General features: G+C 36.4%; 1 protein-coding gene across 1 annotated transcript in view; it reads left to right on the top strand.

The window, feature by feature from the left end:
* LOC138692690 (vesicular acetylcholine transporter-like) overlaps positions 1-13,575 on the top strand; it is a 436,812-nt gene that overhangs the window by 185,217 nt on the left and 238,020 nt on the right. The window contains exon 2 of the mRNA XM_069815818.1: positions 11,948-12,042. The gene's annotated coding sequence lies outside the window, so the exon portion shown is untranslated. The remainder of the gene's footprint in view (positions 1-11,947; positions 12,043-13,575) is intronic.

Here is a 13,575-nt window from a genome sequence, read left to right as displayed (position 1 = left end):
AAATCAGACATAATATATACAGGGTGTTTCAAAAATACGGGGCATAATTTCAGGTATGTATTTCCCACATGTAGACAATCAAAATAGTTCATTACATGTGTCCGGAAATGCTTCATTTCCGAGTTATGGCCTTCACAACATTGAAATTCACCGGAACGTTTTTCTTTCCGCAGGTCGTTGTCATTACAGAAGATGTTCAAAATGTCCACCTCCTGCTTGAATACAGACCTCACATCGATGTCTCATTGACCTGCGAACACGATCCCAAATTCCAGGAGTATTGCGTATGTCCTCAGAACATGCTACAATTCGATTCCGAAGGGATTCCAAATCAGGCACCGGAGACGAATAAACCAATGATTTTAAATGGCCCCACAAGTAGAAATCGAGAGGGTTCAGATCAGGTGAGCGTGGAGGCCAGGCAATTGGGTCACCTCTACCTATCCATCGATCAGGAAACCTTCGATCCAAGTACCGGTAATGGAGACGTACAAATGTCTTCCGATCTGGACATTGTCGCTGTGGGTACCTCTCCTGGTACAAACGACGAGCCAGCGCAGCATTGCCGTCCGCCTTACCGTACATGAAGTGTATCTCTACCAGCTCTTGATTTGAATACATGTCGCACAGTCTAACGCCTACACAACACTGAATGTAACCTTCGCCTCGGAATGAACTGTCAGAGTGCCCTCTTAATGTCTCCTTTGACGGCAACGACCTGCGGAAAGAAAAACGTTCCGGTGAATTTCAATGTTGTGAAGGCCATAACTCGGAAATGAAGCATTTCCGGACACATGTTGTAATGAACTATTTTGATTGTCTACATGTGGGAAATACATACCTGAAATTATGCCCCGTATTTTTTAAACATTTTGTATAGCATACAGAAAGAAAGAAAAAAGCATAATAAAATGTGAACAGCAGGTCAAAATAAATGAGACATACAAAGTATAAAAGAATAAGACAATTAATAATAATAATGATAAAAATAATAGTAATAATAATAATAATAATAATAATAATAGTAATAAAATAGTGCAGTACAAAGGATACAATGAATACAACATTTTTAAGTACACACAGTAAGGAAAATTATGATTATATATAGCTCAACTTATCACATTATAGATATACCGTTATCGGAAAATATGAAAACAAAAATATAAAATAAGTTAAATATCACTAGAACATAAAAAAATGTGAATACGTGGAAACATGCAATACAACACTTGTCATAATAGTAAGTTAGTTTGGCAACTCGTCATAAGATAATTTTCTAACTTGGATTTGAAAGATTTCAATGTTCGGCAGCCCTTGACTTCAGGCGGCAGAGAGTTCCAGTGACGAGAGATAGCAACAGTGAAAGATGAGGAATGCAGAGATGATGTGTGAAGTGGAATTTCTAGCGTGTTATCGCGTTGTCTTTATGAAGACCCTTCTTTTCATATAGGGTAAAGATTGGTAATTTTCATTCAATTTTTTTAAGGCTGACTGGATGACAAAAGCTTCTCAACCGAATAATAACACGCATTTCCCATATTTATTCTGCGTTTAATTTCCTCCCGAGTGTCATTTATATTTGTTATTGTTGCTCCAAGATATTTGAATTTTTCAACCTCTTCGAAGGATGAATTTCCGATTTTTATTTTCCATTTCGTACAATATTCTGGTTACGAGACATAACCATATACTTTGTCTTTTCGGCATTTACCTCCAAACCTATCGCTTTACTTGCTTTAGACCGCAGTGAATTGGAAAAGCATCAGATAGAAATAAGCATATCGATAGTAAATGTAATAAAGAAGAAGTTAAGAGATACGTATTATATAACTAGCTCTACCCGTCCGCTCCGCTGCACTTGTTAGAAATAAACATAAACTAATTACATAATTAAAACCAGATCACTTATCTGTGGCACGCTAAGTATACCTCTTCATAGAACATCTTTAAGAACAGCTTAAAAGATAACCTTATTAGCATTTCACTCCAATCATACTGATTTAAACTATCACTGACTACATTGTTACTTTTTTCTTTAGACATCATCCTGATTGTGCCGTATTTTAATTGTCTCGTAATAATCTGTTTCTATTATCTAATATTATTTGAAATATATTAACATTCTATGTATTTTAGTTTAATTCTGCTACACAGTTTTTTTCAGTGTTTAATTAATAGTTCATAGTATTTTGTTGTTTAATTTGTAAATAACTTTTGTATACATGTAACTCTCATCTAAATCAAATTGTAGGATTCTTTGTAAGTTCATGCATATGTATATACACTTTTTGCTGGTTGAGTGGAAGAGAAGGCCTTACGGCCTTAACTCTGCCAGCTAAAATAAATCATTATTATTATTATTATTATTATTATTATTATTATTATTATTATTATTATTATTATTATTATAAAACAGGACATCTGGTCCAGGGAACATTCGTGTTTGATAGATGGATAAGTCGTTTATAATGTCACTTAATTTAAAATGTATTTAAATAATTAAAATGCGATCATTTTGGTCCAGAGACCACTCATTTAGTGCAATGATAATTCCTTTAACATATTTCTTAATTGTTATTACATGCAAATAATTAAAATATGATCATTTGGTTCAGAGAACATCCGTGTTTGGTGCAATTTGGTACCATCAAAATTTTGCTTGGAATGAAACGTATCGGAAAATCAATTTTAAAGAAAGTTTTATTATGTAACATTTTTCACAAAAATCAATAATAAGCGAGATATTTCGATTTATTTAATTCAGACCCCCTTATAACTCCCCTTTTAAATAAAGTATTTTGAATGCCATATAGCCTAAAATCTAAGTTACAACGAACTTAATTTATATTTCAATTTTCATATAAATCGGTTCAGCCATTATCGCGTGAAAAGGTAACAAACATCCAGACAGACAGACAGACATACAAACAAAAATTTCAAAAAAGCGATTTTCGGTTTCAGGATGGTTAATTATACATGTTAACACCAATTATTTTTGGAAAATCGAAAATTACCAGAAACATTTTGGCTACAGATTTATTATTAGTACAGATATTGTTATTGTTTTTGTTATATCCAAGAAACTAGTTCCATTAATTAAAATGTGTCTCAGTGAAACGTACAGCAGAGTCCGTATACGCCAGTTTTTGTCACATGCTTTTCAAATCAAGGAGGTGCACTATCAACTTTACTTTTTAACTTTGCTCTAGAATATGCCATTAGGAAAGTCCAGTATAACAGATAGGCTTTGGAATTTTGTTTTCGTGTCATGTTTATTGTTTAATTTCAAACCCCCTGTATTTGCGTCGTACGGAATAATTTTTCAGGCATGTCATTGCGAGTGGGAACTCCCTTTATTTGGATTAGAGTGTACCGATGGGTACAATGCTACGTCATGGAGGTAAATGATGGATGAATTAGCTGGAGGGATGAGGAATCGCGTCACTTAGTATCAATTATATCTTCCCCATAGGATTTAAGTAGATTATCCATTAATTAGGGTCTTGCTCACGTGCTTGTATACTAGATGACGCTCAAGTTTTACTGACAGTGTATTAATACGTTCACCTGTGTGTCTCAGACTAACACTGATGACGGCTGCGAGGGAAGGAGATTGCTGTCTCAAAATTGTGTTTACATGGAGAACCAATCCATTGTATCTTCTAATTAGCAGTGGGGTGAAACGAACAAGAAATAAATCTACTAGTGAGAGCTATCATTGTACGATAGTCAATGTATTCATTAACGTGTGCTAATATCCTACAGAATAGGATAGATTTAGTCACCATTTCATCATAGTGTGCAAAAGTATAATCGATTTTGTCAAATACTAATCCTACACTTACAATATAGGGCCTAAGGATTATACAGGGACATCATTTTATTTTTACTAACATTTTTAATACGTGGTACAGTCATTAAGTTCTGACACTGACGCCTGAAGGGTAGGCACCCACAAGAATCTGGATGTCTCAGAAGATGCCGTGTGATACGGCGTACACTTAAACAGATCGACATCCTCCCTCAACATAGTCGCCGTTGGCCGCTATGCACGTCTGCCAACGTTGGTGTAGCTGCTGGAAGCACTGCTGTAAGATGTTGGCAGGATGATGCCGTATGGCTTCTCTTGTGGCAGTCATGACCTTTTCGGCCGCATAAAAATTACGCTCACGTAGGATTGATTTCTTGAGGGGAAAGAGAAAAAAATCGCATGATGCGAGATCAGGTGAGTACGGAGGGTGTGGCAAAACAGCGACCTGTTGCCTTGCAAGTTCCTCTTGGACAAGGATGGAGCGATGTGCAGGGGCGTTGTCGTGTAGCAACAGCCAATTCTTCCTATGGCAAAGCTCAGGACGCTTACGACGAATTGAATTGCTTAAACGGCCAAGAATCTCTTTGTAGAGGATTTTGTCTACAGTTGCATCTTGTGGGATGAATTCTATGTGAACAATTCCATTTGAATAAAAAAAACTGTGAAAGCATCACCTTGCCTTTTGACCTGTCTTGTTGCGGATTTTTCTGTCGTGGAAATAATGGTGTTTTCCAGGTGGCGGATTGTCGCTTCAGTTGCGGATCGTAAAGGAAACACCATGTTTCGTCTCCAGTTATGATCGGTTATAGCAGTTTCACCTAATTTCTGACAGAACGTGACGTTTGCCCGCTGCTCAAACTGCAACATACTCGAGTTCCGACGCGCGCATTCAAATCACTGTCACAACAATGACCGTAGTTCTGCTTACACTATATGCACGTAACTGTATGACGCTGGGACGAGAGACTAACTGACAAGGTACCATATCACGGCGCCACCTATCCGTTCTAGTGCACCACACCGCCACTATGCCCTCAGTCTCAGAACTTAATGAATGTACCACGTATTAACTTGCCTACACCTCTGGATCGACGCCGTTTGCTACCCTCTTCCACGACTGGAGTTCGATGATACTGGCGTAATACACAAATCACTTTACTAGGTATAGGAGGGAAGAAAAGTAGTTCATCCATTTACGTAAACTAGAAAATATCACAATTTTGAGTTTGATAATTTTCATTAGGTTTTTGTTTAATCAAAATACAGTACTGTATTAACAATAAGTGTCTTACTCACGAATTGAGCTATCCATTTCGACGTATTCATTATGCAGTGTATATTATATTGTCTACAGCACATTAGCGTACAATATAGAGAATGAAGTTAAATTAAAAAATAATCATGATACTTACTTACAAATGGCTTTTAAGGAACCCGAAGGTTCATTGCCGCCCTCACATTAAGCCCGCCATTGGTCCCTATCCTGAGAAAGATTAATCCAGTCTCTATCATCATATCCCACCTCCCTCAAATCCATTTTAATATTATACTCCCATCTACGTCTCGGCCTCCCCAAAGGTCTTTTTCCCTCCGATCTCCCAACTAACACACTATATGCATTTCTGGATTCGCCCATACGTGCTACATGCCCTGCCCATCTCAAACGTCTGGATTTAATGTTCCTAATTATGTCAGGTGAAGAATACAATGCGTGCAGTTCTGCGTTGTGTAACTTTCTCCATTCTCCTGTAACTTCACCCCGCTTAGCCTCAACTATTTTCCTAAGCACCTTATTCTCAAACACCCTTAACCTATGTTCCTCTCTCACTTTGCTGTGGTCGTGCCAGAGAATCAGTCCTATTCCGAGGCTTATTGTAGGGATTCGTAATATTGTAAGGAATGATAATAATATGGATATTTAAACACATTTTTGAAAATAGTGGCCGTTCATTTCGATACAGGCTTCAGTTCTAATGTGTATATTATCGCACTATAGACTATTGTGCCTAATCCCAATTACCAGTTTCGTCCATCTTACTAGTAACTCATGTTGAAATAATTCTGTACCTGCTCTATAAAAAGGGTACCTTACGTACTGTAAATTCAATATTCACTTCTGCTCGATCCGAAAAGATAAAATTACTCAGACATACCATCTACTGTCCGTCCATTTGGTTATGTCGTAGGGTCGTAGAAAGGGAGGAAATCACGTGACAGTTAATTACTTAACGAGGTCCTTTTATTTAAGTTACTTTAAACAATTGTTTGGGTATAATATACCTAGACCTCCAATTCCTAACAGAAATTAATGTTCTCAGAAAAGAGCTAAGACAGCCCAGCCACTAGCTGGCGAATAAAAGCTGGTGGGGGAAACCGGGATACGACGTAGGCAAATGGACGACAGTACCTGTGCGAAAATAATTCAATATTGAAAGCTCGTTCGTCGCTGGAAAACGCGAACATATTTTTGGAACGTACTGTTTACTAAGACCGTAAGGCTACTATGACTGTATATGCGGTCTTGGATCTGTGTGGAGGATGGTTGAACTTCATTAGTAGAAGGGGTGGGAGTGAAGTACATTCAAAAACTCAGGTACAATAAAAATTGGAGTAAAAATAAAATGATGTCCCTGTATAACAAAAAGAAATATACACAGTGTATGATTGATTCCGTATATGCCAGATTCTGTCTGACGCTTTTCCAATTCACTGCGGGCTAAGGAAAAGAGATGCACTATCACCTTTACTTTTTAACTTTGCTCAAGAATATGCCATTAGGTAAGTTCAGGATAACAGAGAGGGTTTGGAATTGAACGGGTTACAACAGCTGCTTGTCTATGTGGATGGCGTGAATATATTAGGAGAAAATCCACAAACGATTAAGGAAAATACTGGAATTTTACTTAAAGCAAGTAAGGAGATAAGTTTAGAAGTAAATCCAAAAAAAAAAAAAAAAACAAAAACAAAGTATATTATTGTGTCTCGTGACCTGAACGTAGTACGAAATTGAAATATAAAAATAGGAAATTTATCCTTTGAAAAGGTGGAAAAATTAAAATATCGTGGAGCAACAGTAACAAATATAAATGACACTCGAGAGGAAATTAAACGCAGAATAAATGTGGGAAGTGCCTGCTATTATTCGGTTGAGAAGGTTTTGTCATCTAGTCTGCTGTAAAAAAATCTGGAAGTTAGACTTTATAAAACAGTTAGGCCTATATCACCGGTTTTTCTGTATGGTTGTGAAACTTGGACTCTCACTTTGAGAGAGGAACAGAGATTAAGGGTGTTTGCGAATAAGATGCTTAGGAAAATATTTGGGGCTAAGAGGGACGAAGTTACAGGAGAATGGAGAAAGTTACACAACGCAGAACTGCACGCATTGTTTTCTTCACCTGACATAATTAGGAACATTAAATCGAGATGTTTGAGACGGGCAGGGCATGGAACACGTATGGGTAAATCCAGAAATGCATATAGTGTTAGTTCGGAGACCGGAGGGATAAAGAACTTTGGGGAGGCCGAGACGTAGATAGGAGGATAATATTAAAATGGATTTGAGGGAGGTGGTATATGATGATAGAGACTGGATTAATCTTGCACAGGAATGAGACCGATGACGGGCTTATGTGAGGGCAGCAATGAACCTCCATTTGTAAGTAAGTATGGAAAAAAATCACGATTCTACTCCTAATATGGTTACATACAACATGAGTTATTCGCCCTGAAAATCTGCAGGATTATTTCACTCCCACCCTGTATAAATGCTGTATCTACCACTTCAGTGACTCACACACAAATCGCACCTCAGCTTTTCGCAGCGAATTCAGGTTTGTTTGCATTTGTATCAATTCTGGGTCCTGTTCCTGCGTTATACCAGCTCACGTCAGCTCCGCTTTCTATACGAAGGCCTCAAGGGAGCCCAGGGGATGGTCGGCAGACACACGGACACTCTCGCATCACCGTGATGTATGTGGCCAATCAGCCAACAATTACCTAGGGGACAGCTAGAGGGAAATTTCCATTAGGTCCCCACAGCAAAAGTTACGATACAATATGATTACATCATGCCGTGATTTTAAGTTAATTAATTCAACGATTCCGTATCGACACTTTGGATTGTATTAATTACGATAACCATTTGAAGTTAAACACGGATTCTGTGGAAGCGATGTTATTTCGTATTCGCATTTAGACAGAATTGCTGCTAAGCTGGATTACGTCTACATAACACGGAGAACAGTAGATAGCGGACTGGCTTATCTCCTGTCAGCTTTAATGCCGCTGGTTTTTCTGCTTCGGGTTCATGTTGCTCTTTTCCAGTTCTTAAATAGGTTACTAACACCATAATCAACAAGAAACACTGAAACAGCGGTGTGTTAGTTGTAATGGCTGTGGTACTGCTAATGGTAGTAGACTATATATTTAGTGTGATTTATTTGTCTATTACACTTTCACTATATCATACTACTTTTGACCAATAAAACGGTACGAAAGAATGTGTTTCAATCAATCATGGCTGTTTATCGCATTTGTTGATTTATTTATTTATTTATTTATTTATTTATTTATTTATTTATTTATTTATTTATTTATTTATTTATTTATTTATTTATTCATTCATTTGTTTATTTATTTGTCTTAATTCCTCTTTTAAGTACCGGTTTCTAAATTTTTAAGTATCTATTTGTTTCTTTGATTATCTGTTTTTTCTTTTATTATCTCTTTACTTGGCTCCGTCTAGAAGATCGTAGGAAAATCCACTGTCTTTTCCTTCTCTTTCACATATTGCATTTCTCCACTCCTGTCTATCTTGCGTCTCGTTTTCAAAATTTATCCACCCATCATAACTTAGACACACGATCATAACACTCCTCAATTTTATCCATTCCCTCCCACCGAACATCCTCATATTCATCTTCTTTCACTGTGGCTGTTCCTCGACTTTGGAATTCCCTACCGAGTAATGTCAGGGACTGTCAGACATCAAACCAATTTAAGAATAGACTAACGAAATATTTTTCTAACAATTCATGTTAACAATAATAGCTGTTTCAGGTTTCTCAATGTTTAATAGTTATATATATATATATATATATCACAGAATAAATATTTAAATTATCTCATTATTATTATTATTATTATTATTATTATTATCATTATTACTACTACTACTACTACTACTACTACTACTACTATTATTATTATCACTATTTCTTACCAATGTTTATTATTGTCATACTAACATTACTTATCCAACTTTCATTATTTACTTTCATGTTGTTTTATGGTCTAAATAATAATGTAATAACTATGTAACCAATTGTATTCAATTAGAATTAGAGTCTGGCTGGGCGGAAGAGAAGGCCTACTTGCCTTAGCTCTGCCAGATTAAATAAATAAATTATTATTATTATTATTATCATTATTATTATTATTATTATTATTATTATTGATTATATCATTCTTTAATTATTTATTTATTTACTTATTTATTTATTTACTTATTCATTTATTCATTCATTTATGTGTTTATTTACTCATTCATGTACTTATTTATTTTAGTTACGGAGTTATTTTTGCTTCGATACAAACTGTATCGTTTTTATACGCAATACAAAAATCACGAAGTAATTTTATTTTATTGGGTTAAATCATTATTCTGGATTTTATGTAAAATAATAACCCATTAATGTTTCACCAAAAATAATTATATTTATGTACTTTATTAGTCGATAAATTGATTTGTAAATACAGTAGGCTATATGAACAAAATTCTGCCAATGTTTCAGAAGAAATCGGCGTTCATAGATAGCATGCTCAGAATCTCATTTTCGGTATCAAAATTTTATGAACGTGTAAGTTTCTGTAAATATCAAAAAATATTTTTTGTAACTTCGCAATACTTTTATTTTGTATATTGTAGAATTAAAAACGTAAAATTTAGTGATAAAATATATAAGTATACGCTAAGTATACCTCTTCATAGAACATCTTGTTATTCATCATCTTTTACAGTATCCACCTCGCGTCAATGGAATTCCTTGTCACAAAGTATTAGGGGCTGCAAGACAATAAACACCTTTAAAAACAGCTTAAAAGATAACCTTATTAGCATTTCACTCCAATCATACTGATTTAAATTGTCACTGACTACATTGTTACTTCTTTCTTTAGATATCCTGATAGTGCTGTATTTTCAAAATTGTCTCATAATAATCTCTTTCTATTATCTAACATTATTTGAAATATATTAACATTCTATGTATTTTAGTTTAATTCTACTACATAGTTTGTATTTTAGTGTTTAATTAATAGTTCATAGTATTTTGTTGTTTAATTCTTAAATAACTCTTGTATACATGTAACTCTCATCTAAATCAAATTGTTGAATTCTTTGTAAGTTCATGCATATGTATATATACGAGGGGGATCCAGGAAATAACGACCGTTTGCGATACCCGCCGCGCAGCTGACTCCCCTTCCTTGTTTGAAGGTCAACTAGCTTCCTTAACATGTGTTCTCATAATGTTGTGAGTACTGGTTGCAACAAGTCGCCATTGTGCATTTTGTGTTACTTCAAAATGAACGACGTGATTGATAATCCCGCTGACTGTGAGGTGAGGAGTGTGATTCGATTTTTGAATGCCCGACTTTTGAAACCTGCAGAAATTTATCGGCAATTGAAAGAAGTGTATGGTGATACTGTAATGAATGAAAGAAATGTGAGAAAATGGTGCGAAATGTTCAACAATGGGCGAACAAATGTCCACGATGAAACTCGACTCGGACGCCCATCACTCATCACAGAAGACCTGAAAACTAAAGTGAACGACAAAATCTTGCAAGACAGGCGCACTTCACTCGACGAATTGCATATTGCCTTTCCTGACATTTCTCGTTCTTTGCTTGGTGAAATTGTGTCGCAACATCTTGGCTACCACAAAATCTGTGCACGATAGGTTCCACGGCAACTGAGTGACCAACACAAAACTCAGAGAATGGCCTCAGCATTGACATTCTTGATGCGATATCACACAGATGGAGACGCCTTTCTTGATCAAATTGTGACTGGTGATGAGACCTGGGTGTCTCACAACACCCCAGAGACCAAGCGCCAATCACGTCAGTGGCATCATCCCTCATCACCCAAGAAACCGAGAAAATTCAAACAGACTCTCTCAACACAAAAAGTCATGGCTACTGTCTTTTGGGATCGCAAAGGTGTTCTTTTGCTGGATTTCATGCCAAAAGGCACTACGATCAATGCAAATCGTTATTGTGAGACTTTACGAAAACTACGGCGAGCCATCCAAAACAAAAGGCGAGGAATGCTTTCGAGAGGAGTTGTGCTTCTTCACGACAACGCCCGCCCGCACACTGCTGCTTCAACTCGAGAATTGCTGGATCAATTCGGTTGGGAAATCTTTGATCATCCGCCCTGTAGTCCAGATCTTGCTCCTAGCGATTTTCACCTTTTCACTAAGCTGAAAAACTTTCTGGTTGGTACGCGTTTTGCAAGTGATGAAGAGTTGAAGAAGACAGTGAACACCTGGCTTAATGAACTGGCGGCAGAGGAGTATAACACGGGAATTCTAAAGCTAGTGAACAGATACGACAAATGTTTAGATGTAGGTGTTGATTATATAGAGAAGTAAAGGAAGCTTCAGTTATGTAACAGACTTTGTTTTTTCAAATAAATATATATTTTTTTAATTATTACAACAAAACGGTCGTTATTTCCTGGATCCCCCTCGTACTTTTTGCCGGTTGAGTGGAAGAGAAGGCCTTACGGCCTTAACTCTGCCAGTTAAAATAAATTATTATTATTATTATTATTATTATTAATGTCAACTCAGCTGGCGAAGTATGAAAAAAGTATCCCACCTGATCTTGGACAGGTTTCCACGAGTACTTCGAATTTTACTTCCTTTTTGATTACACTACTTTAACTGTTAGTCATACCTTCCCTCTTCATCTTTGGATTACATCTCTATTTCACTAGATTTGATAGAAACACATCTTACAAGGACTTTTCTTCTCACACATTGATTATTACAGTGAATTCTGCCTGTACAACGCCACAACGAATTTTATAGAAACTGGAATTAAGTGTTGACTTTTAATTTATTTCAGGATGGCGGGAAGCTCTCATCGCACTTCCGCGCCGCTTATTTGGGGGCTCGGCGGAACCCTCGGCGGACGGAGGTACAGGAGGACTAGATGGGCAGGTAAGCTTTCGTCATGGCTAACGAGAAAGGCAGGCTATAGCGCGAATAGGACTCACTTGGTTATCTCGGTCCAATCATGGCCATCTTGATAATCGCCTAACATAAAAACATGTTCAAAGTTCTAAAAAAGAAAAACTAAGGAATTACTATATTAAACTCACGTTAATAGTAACATGCGTTACAAGAGCGGTATGTTGAAGTTTTCATGTTCGAGGAAAAGTTTGAAAAAGCGAAACGTAGTTGAGCTTTTTTAATTTCCGAGAATTCAAAGAAAACATACCGCTCGAGTATCGTACATTATTTTGTGCGAAGATCGTTTATTACATACCTGAAAGAGGAATTTCTAATTAGTTGCAATGAAATCTCCATCTTGGTTTCTGTTCAATGACAGCAAATTTGCAAAACAAAAATATCTATCTTCAACATTGTTGCTTTAAAATGTTTTCTGTGTTTACTATATTCCAGCAGGTTGTAATATACGTCTGTCTTTTTTTATAGATCGACTATTCATCAGATTTTTTGTATTCGACAGATAATGGAGAAAAAATGGGAGTGTAAGGGTACAGTACACCAGTTATTCATAGATTTCAAAAAGGCATATGACTCGGTTAAGAGTGAAGTATTATATGATATTCTTATTGAATTTGGTATTCCCAAGAAACTAGTTCGATTAATTAAAACGTGTCTCAGTGAAACATACAGCAGAGTCCGTATAGGTCAGTTTCTATCTGATGCTTTTCCAATTCACTGCGGGCTAAGGCAGGAAGATGCACTATCACCTTTACTTTTTAACTTCGCTCTAGAATATGCCATTAGGAAAGTTCAGGATAACACGGAGGGTTTGGAATTGAACGGGTTACATCAGCTTCTTGTCTATGCGGATACGTGAATATGTTAGGAGAAAATACACAAACGATTAGGGAAAACACGAAAATTTTACTTGAAGCAAGTAAAGCGATCGGTTTGGAAGTAAATCCCGAAAAGACTAAGTATATGATTATATCTCGTGACCAGAATATTGTACGAAATGGAAATATAAAAATTGGAGATTTATCCTTCGAAGAGGTGGAAAAATTCAAATATCTTGGAGCAACAGTAACAAATATAAATGACACTCGGGAGAAAATTAAACGCAGAATAAATATGGGAAATGCGTGTTATTATTCGGTTCAGAAGCTTCTATCATCTAGTCTGCTGTCAAAAAATCTGAAAGTTAGAATTTATAAAACAGTTATATTACCAGTTGTTCTGTATGGTTGTGAAACTTGGACTCTCACTCTGAGAGAGGAACATAGGTTAAGGGTGTTTGAGAATAAGATGCTTAGGAAAATATTTGGGGCTAAGAGGGATGAAGTTACAGGAGAATGGAGAAAGTTACACAACGCAGAGCTGCACGCATTGTATCTTCACCTGACATAATTAGGAACACTAAATCCAGACGTTTGAGATGGGCAGGGCATGTAGCACGTATGGGCGAATCCAGAAATGCATATAGAGTGTTAGTTGGGAGACTGGAGGGAAAAAGACCTTTGG

The sequence above is a fragment of the Periplaneta americana genome, chromosome 17 (assembly GCF_040183065.1).
Source record: "Periplaneta americana isolate PAMFEO1 chromosome 17, P.americana_PAMFEO1_priV1, whole genome shotgun sequence".
Taxonomy (NCBI): Eukaryota; Metazoa; Arthropoda; class Insecta; order Blattodea; family Blattidae; genus Periplaneta; species Periplaneta americana.
This window is presented reverse-complemented; position numbering and strand designations above follow the sequence as displayed.